We start from the raw sequence: 7,394 nt of genomic DNA on the forward strand, positions 1-7,394 counted from the left end.
AAGCTCATGGCTTACGCTTGAACCCAAGCAAGCTGCTCGTAGCGTTTGATGAAAGGAAGGACGACCTTGACGCGTACCTTTACCGATTTGAGACAATTGCAGGGAGCCAGAATTGGCCGGAACATCAATGGGCAACTGCTTTGAGTACCTGCTTGAGTGGTGAAGCGCTCAGTGTGTACGGCAGGCTGACGCCGACCGATGCAGCCAACTACACAAAGGTGAAAGCTGCTTTGCTGAACTGATTGAGATTTACTGTGGAAGGATTCCGGGACCGATTTCAGACAGGAAAGCCAGCTGATGGTGAGACGGCTACACAGTATGCCGCCCGACTTCGCCATTATTTCGACAGATGGATTGAACTTTCAGGGACAGCACAGGAGTACGATGAGCTTAGAGAGCTCCTAATTAGAGAACAATTTCTTACTAGTTGCCACCCAAGCCTGTCGCTGTACTTGAAAGAGAGGAGAGCTAAGTCACTTGAAGACATGCTTGAATTAGCTTATCAATTCTTGGAAGCACAATGTGGCAGTAATTTGGCCAAAGTCAAGAAGGAGTGTCCCGAGGATTCGAAGAAATCGGCTCCCGAGGAAAAGAAGCGTGCACCGGAGAACATTCCGCGATGTTTTCTGTGTAACCGAGTTGGTCATCGCGTGCGCAACTGTCGTACTAACTTTACGAGCCCTACGGTAGTAAAATGTTTCAAGTGTGGTCAGACTGGGCACAAAGCAGACGCTTGTCGGAACGGAGTGAGTCAAACTCGCCAGGTATCTTGTGTGCAAGCGGCACCGAAATCTGATAATAATGCCGTCACCGATGGATTCGTAGAGTGAAAAAGTGGGGAGAACATTCCTATGGTGGGTGCTGTAATGTCAAAACAGCCAACCGGCGTTACGAAGGGAATGCCAACGCTGCCTGGAAAGGTTGCGGGCAAGAAGATTACGGTTCTAAGAGACACCGGTAGCTCCACGGTTATCGTGCGGAGAAATTTGGTTCGGGGAGGTGAGTTGACAGGCAGAACGAAACCGGTTTGCCTAATTGACCGTACGGTTCGGATGCTTCCCGAAGCAGAGATTGAGGTTGAAACCCCGTACTTCAGCGGGAAGGTTACGGCTCTATGCATGACGACCCCCCTGTACGACCTCGTCATCGGAAACATCGACGGGGCGCGAGGGCCGAATGATCCAGAATGTTTGGGAGAAGACTCTAAGATAGAGCCCTCGCCAACTCAGCGACCGCGAGATACGGTGGAGGAGCATCCCGTGACGGATCTCACTAGAGCCGAAGGTGAAGCCGCGGCTCAAGAGACAGCGAATGAGAAGATGATCGAGTTAAATGAGTTCACGTGCTGGGAAGCTAGACTTATGTCGGCTCGACCTCAACCGACCGACAATGTAAAGGTGACGGAGTCGGCCAGCCAGGCCAAATATCGTGACATGAACAAGCGGCTGAATAACCGGGCCGGATCGGTTGAGCGTCATGACCCGTTAACAGTGTCGGAAGTGACAACGATGGCTGAGACGCCGCCTCAGATATCGTCGTTGGAAAGGGCTCGCCGAAAAAGAACGTGGAAACACAAGAAGAGATCGAGCGAGCACCGCAAAAAATGGCGCAAGCGCCGCTCGGAATGCACCGGATAGGTGTCGAGGTCGAATCAGAATGTGTTTGGCAGTGCTGAGGCCATAGGTTGTGTTAATGTTGTGTTATCCTGTGTCACAAGTGTCGAAGTGGTTGTGCTGTGATCTATAGTGTTGTATAAGTGTGGTAAAGACAGAACTTTGTACGTTTGTATTGTTTGGAATGTGTGATGAAGCGTTGTACTCATGTACCTGCGGTTATATTTCATGTGTGTGAGATTGAATTGTAATGTTCAATCGTATTGAGTGATATACTGTGAATGTGACGTGTCATGAGCGACGGACTATGGTACAGTCTTTGAGAGTGTGTGGTGACTGTTCGCGCTCGTTTGTGTGGTTTTGAATATTATGAGATAGTATTCTTAAAGTGGGGGGCAGTGTCACAAAACGAGCGCTCAAAAAGGGCGCGCCGCCAAATTCTCGCGATGAACCACCGCCGGAGTGACGCCGCGAGGTCAACGAAAAACAAAGAAAAAGAAAACAAACATCTGAAGGCTCCCCGGGCGCGCGAGCCTGTCCCCTCGGAAGCGTGGCTTCGCCGACGAACCTCCTCACCCCACATCGGCGGCCGAGCAAGCCCTCGAAATTTCTAGAACGGACGAGGCGTGGTCATGCCGGGTTGAGTCATCTGTCGGGGACCACTCTCGTACAGTCTCGCGCTATCCCCCAGCCATCGCTGCGCATCGCGCCGACGAAATGAGGAGAACTTTCTGGAATGTCGTGCGGAAGGTATTTAACCGAGCAGCGGAGACGAGAAATCAGAAGAAGACGGAAGTTAGCGCCAGAGCGCGTAGGGTATCCCGCCGTGTAGTCGGCGAAGGTTTTGTCCGTAGGGACAAAGCAGGAGAAGACGTGAGGTTTCCTGGAAGAGAAACTTCGGAGGAGAAGACGGAAGTTAGCGCCAGAGCGCGTAGGGATTCCGGCGTGTAGTCGGCGAAGGTTTTGTCTGTAGCGACAATGCAGGAGAAGAAGAAGAGGATTTCCATCTGTGGGGTGAAGGCTCGAGCTACAGGCAAGAGCGTGTGTCTACCGCTATCGAGCGAAGACGCGTGGCAACAGCTGCGTGTGTGAAGCCGACGTGTTTCCGGCGAAGAAGTTTGAAGCTTGGAGAGAGGCCAACTGAAGACGCGAGGTTTCCTGGAAGAGAAACTTCAAAGGGCAGCGGAACGACAACAACGCTGGACTTTGAGTGAGTGATTCTCGGAAGAGTATCATCCAGACTTTTGTTCCAAGAACTTTCGACTGAATAGGTTTCCTATCTCTTTAGTCTTTAAGTGTCCTGGTTGTTCGATGCATGCGACTGCATTGTAGTGCGTATTGTGGTCTGTGTCCGTTGTTTCGAGTGTGGCTGATTGTACTGTGTAGTACGAAGTTTGATTGGTGAAATATTGTCTTCATCTATTCTGGAGTGTGCATTCTTGTGTATGGTTTTCGATCTGCCATTATTGAGAATATAATTGTGTCTTGTTTATCAACTCTCGGCTCTGACTTGTTCTTTGGGCCACAGCCGGCGTCCGCTGGCGCGCCAAAAAGGACCACTTCTAAATTGTCCACGCTTTCGTGGTGCGGTTCGGGGGGCCGATACTTCGGCCCTTGGAATTAGCCCGGCGATCGCTTCCCTAATAAACGGGACCTGTGTGGCATTGGGCTAGTTGGTATTTCGTACTTGGTATTACGTGACGCCAATGAATGACGAATGTATGTGACTGGTGCAAGCATGATAATAATGAGATTTGTGCCATGAGAGAACATGACTACATGCCACAGTCAAGACGCCAACACATTTCGACGTGATGCGGTGCGCGTGGTCACCAGCGTTCATTTCGTCGCGTCACGCCGGCGTTGCCACGGCAGGCGCCGGTTCTCGCAGGCACGCGCCACGCTGCGTTGCTTTGATGCATGCACGTTTCAGCGCGTTCGGCGTCCCTCCGTCACGAATAGAGGGAGACGCAGCGTTGTCTGGGTAACACATCAGCGCGAAATGCAGCATGTCGCATTTCGCGCCGGTTGCCATCGGGCCGCGTCGACGGACGCTGGTCTCGCCTGGCGTCAGACTGTAAAGTGCTCGCGTTTTGCTAACGTAGCGTCGCTGTGCCCAGCGTGCGCGAGCGTCAACGTGACATTGAAGTATATTGAGTCCTTCATGATGGGCTCATGGCCGTTTTGCTAGCGCAACATATACCAAATTTTGTGTTACTTGACGTCAGTGGATGACGAAATCTATTACTGGTGCAATCATGATAACCCTGACAGGCGTATGATGTAGGAACATGACAACATAACACGCCCTTAGCGAGCTTGCGGCCATTTCGGTAGCTCCACGTATACTAAATTTGGTATCACGTGACGTGAGTAGCTGACGAAGGTAAACGACACATGCAAACATGATAATCATGACACGGAAGTTATGTAAGGCATCATTTACCTCCACCTCGTAACGTTGTGCTGATTTTAAACTGACATATCAACATTTCTCATTCGTGCTTCGCATATCATCGCTTCCCACTGTACGTGGGATCTGCCATATCGTTTCTTCATATATTCATCATATACACGTACCACCATCCAGCGGCCATTCCAAGGACTAAAACGAGAGGTAGCTACTACATACAGGAGACTACCGACCAACGCCTTAAGGATCTTCACCCCTAAAGCCAACTGCATGCTCGCGCTGCGCAACCATTCACTGGCCCCCTCGTATATGTATACTCACTGAATCGCGCATTCGGATTTCAGGCAAGAGTGTCGTTACTTGGCTTTCGCTCGATGTTGAAAGCAACACTCCTTTATTCAATGAATAAAAATAATAAAGACGAAATAACAAATAAGCACTCCCAAACCATTCCCGATTACGCAACATTCACGCGATACCACCCCCCCCCCTCCGCCATCCCACTGAGCGACGCCTTTACTGCATCTTTTCCCTGGGGAAAAAAGCAGGCGGCAATTTTTATATGCGTAGTCGCACGATGTCCCGCTTTGTGCGTCAGCGTTGTCTACATCCACACTGCGCATGCTCACACCTTACGTATCGTGCCGCATGCTTGCGTCTCCTGCCAATTGTATGCTCCCCACACCCTTCTTTCACCTCGTAAGGTTGACGCAGGCAGCGTCTGCAAGTTAAAACTGCCTGCTCAAACCATTCACCGGCCACCTCGTATATGTAGGCACTGGATCGCACATCAGTGTCCCACCACTAGTTTAAGAGAACGCGCTATGTTTTCATTCAGTAAATAAGAATAATAAATGAGAAATAACACTCCGGCATTCCCAAACCTCACCCAGTTACGCAACATTCATGCAATACTTCTCCACTCTGCGACTCAATTACTCAAGTTTCCCCCGGGGGAAGATGAGGGCGAGAAGCTTTTGTTGCCATCGTAACGACGTCTTCACTACGTTGGAAATAACCGACAAAATGACATACAAACTTCCTGAGCGTCAGAGCTTTCCGTTCTTTTTTTTCGGGCAAGCCTCTTTGGCATCACAAGACGAGGGAAACGTGGTCAGGTGACCCAACACCACCACTACTTCGTTTGGTGTAGCACGCCTAAAAGTTGGAGGTATGGTTTGCGGCGGTGGAGCTTCTATGGTTTTTCTGGCTTGGTTTTTAGCGCCCATTTTACCAACGTCGTGTTGGTGACAAATCTACGTCACTGTACTCTTGGTAGAATACGGCTTAAAACACTTTCGTTTTGAAATGTAAAGTGAAGAAATTTCCCTGAAGTGCACACTTCATCATGTTTTCTTACTAAAAGCAGCGCTGCCTTCAACTTAGTACATATCCGAACGTACCACATCCCAAACATGTCAGCTTTAAAGAACCACCAAGTTTCTTTAAGCGTAACTTTCGTCGTGATACACCGCACTCACTACTTGGCTTGGCTAGGCTCTATAATTCAAGCAAGTGTTCTTCTTGTTTACCCTCGTTGCCAGAGCGCATTTTGCGAACAATGTGGTATAGCCAGTTGAAAGTTCCGTACTTCGACCACTCACTCTTTTCATTAGTTTCTTAGGTCATTTCCGAAGTCGAACGCGAGGCGTTTCTTGTGCCTTCTATAATAATGCCCATTACTGTCACCATTCTGCATCCTTCTCTCTGCGCCAAACTCGCCGAAGTTCTCCTTCTTGACTCTTTTCAGTCCGCGACTTCGCGCGCTGGGGCTCACGTTTCTGCTTTAATGCATTAGTGAGCTGAGTGACATCTACAAAATTGTTCGACAGAGCTTTTAGATTTCGCTGCTGTGAGCAAGCAGACAACTTCAGCGCAGATGGATCACCGCCCTCGTTTTCCCCTTCCATCGTGTGACCATGGCATCATAAAGTTTTCAATCAATGCTTGCAGTAGAGGAAGCTTTGGCGCTACTGTTCACGTGAGCTTCAATGTACGGTGTTTCAGCGAGCATGGGAATGGTGGGTGGTACACGGACTTGTCTAATCTTCGTAATTTTGGCTCCATGTGGGTTCTCGTGGCTTGAAGCTGATTTGTCACGAAACAAAAATTAGCTAATGTTCAGCATTCACGTTTTGTCACCTTAATACTTTAGGCTTACCATTTCAAACCGAATCACGAATTCTAAATGGCTTCGCTTTTTCCTTCAACGCGAAATTGAAACGGAGTAATAAACGAAGCCATAAGTGATATTCGAAGCCCGCAAGTACAAGAACTAGGCAAATCCATCTAATAGCCATCATTCTCATATATAGTCGCTGAACGATCGCAGCGCAAGTTAATTTTGGAAAACTTTTTCGCATGACATAACGATGGAACAGAAGCACCGATGGCGTGGTACATTGAGTGGTGAGGCATGTCGTTCACCCCGTGGGCGCATGGCAGGCGAGGCAGGGGTAATGATCTAGCGGCGGTCGGACCAGCGACGGTAGTGGAGCGCAGCTAGTATCGTGGTGTCCCTTCTTCGATTCAATGTCAAGCGGCGACACACGCAGATACATGCTCAGCTGGACCGACAAAGATTTCGCTTTAGGACAGAATGTACATCATTTATATGGTACCCGCATGAGGCTGTACACTAGTGTGGCTTAAGCATAGATTTAAAGGTGCAAGCGGCTTTGTCGCGCGAACAAGCGTGAAGGGGTGCCAGTTGAAGGGCTCCATCGTTCGGTGAAGCAACTGTTAACGTTGACCAAGAGAGCGTGGTTGAGCGCTATCTCGAATGATATCTGTCCACGTCGTGAACACTTCTACCTGCTGAACTGTGAACGCTTACAACTCAGAGGTTAATTCGTACGAGAAAATTCAACTCGAAAAGTTTTATTTTCATCCAACGCGGCGAAAGATCTCGCACTACGCAGTTTGGCACTGAAATTTTGACCCATTCTAATGCACATATGCTGCATCGTTCACGAGTTGTAGCACTGGGTAGATGTGCAAATAAAGTCAAATTATCTACATAATTTGCGCTGATCGCCTATACGGCAGGCCGTGATATCGGCGAAGCATCTCAACATATTTGCGCATGCATGGTGAGGATGTAACCACAAGAGATTAACTTCCCCAATCCAGGGTTGTGTCTGCGTCTTTATGTCATTACCATGCAGCCTCATTGATATCAGAATCAACTGAATACGCATGGTGACACGACAGAGTGAGACAAATTGTCACTTCAATGAATAATGCCTGTCGAGTGAATAAAAATAAGTGGGGACTGTAGCTTGCATTAATTCCACGTTTAAAAATTGAACTTGTTTAATTGTTAATTTCTAATGGGAGTAAAAGAAGGGAGACAAATCTCGCAGTGA

This window comes from Rhipicephalus microplus, chromosome 7 (assembly GCF_043290135.1).
Source record: "Rhipicephalus microplus isolate Deutch F79 chromosome 7, USDA_Rmic, whole genome shotgun sequence".
NCBI lineage: Eukaryota > Metazoa > Arthropoda > Arachnida > Ixodida > Ixodidae > Rhipicephalus > Rhipicephalus microplus.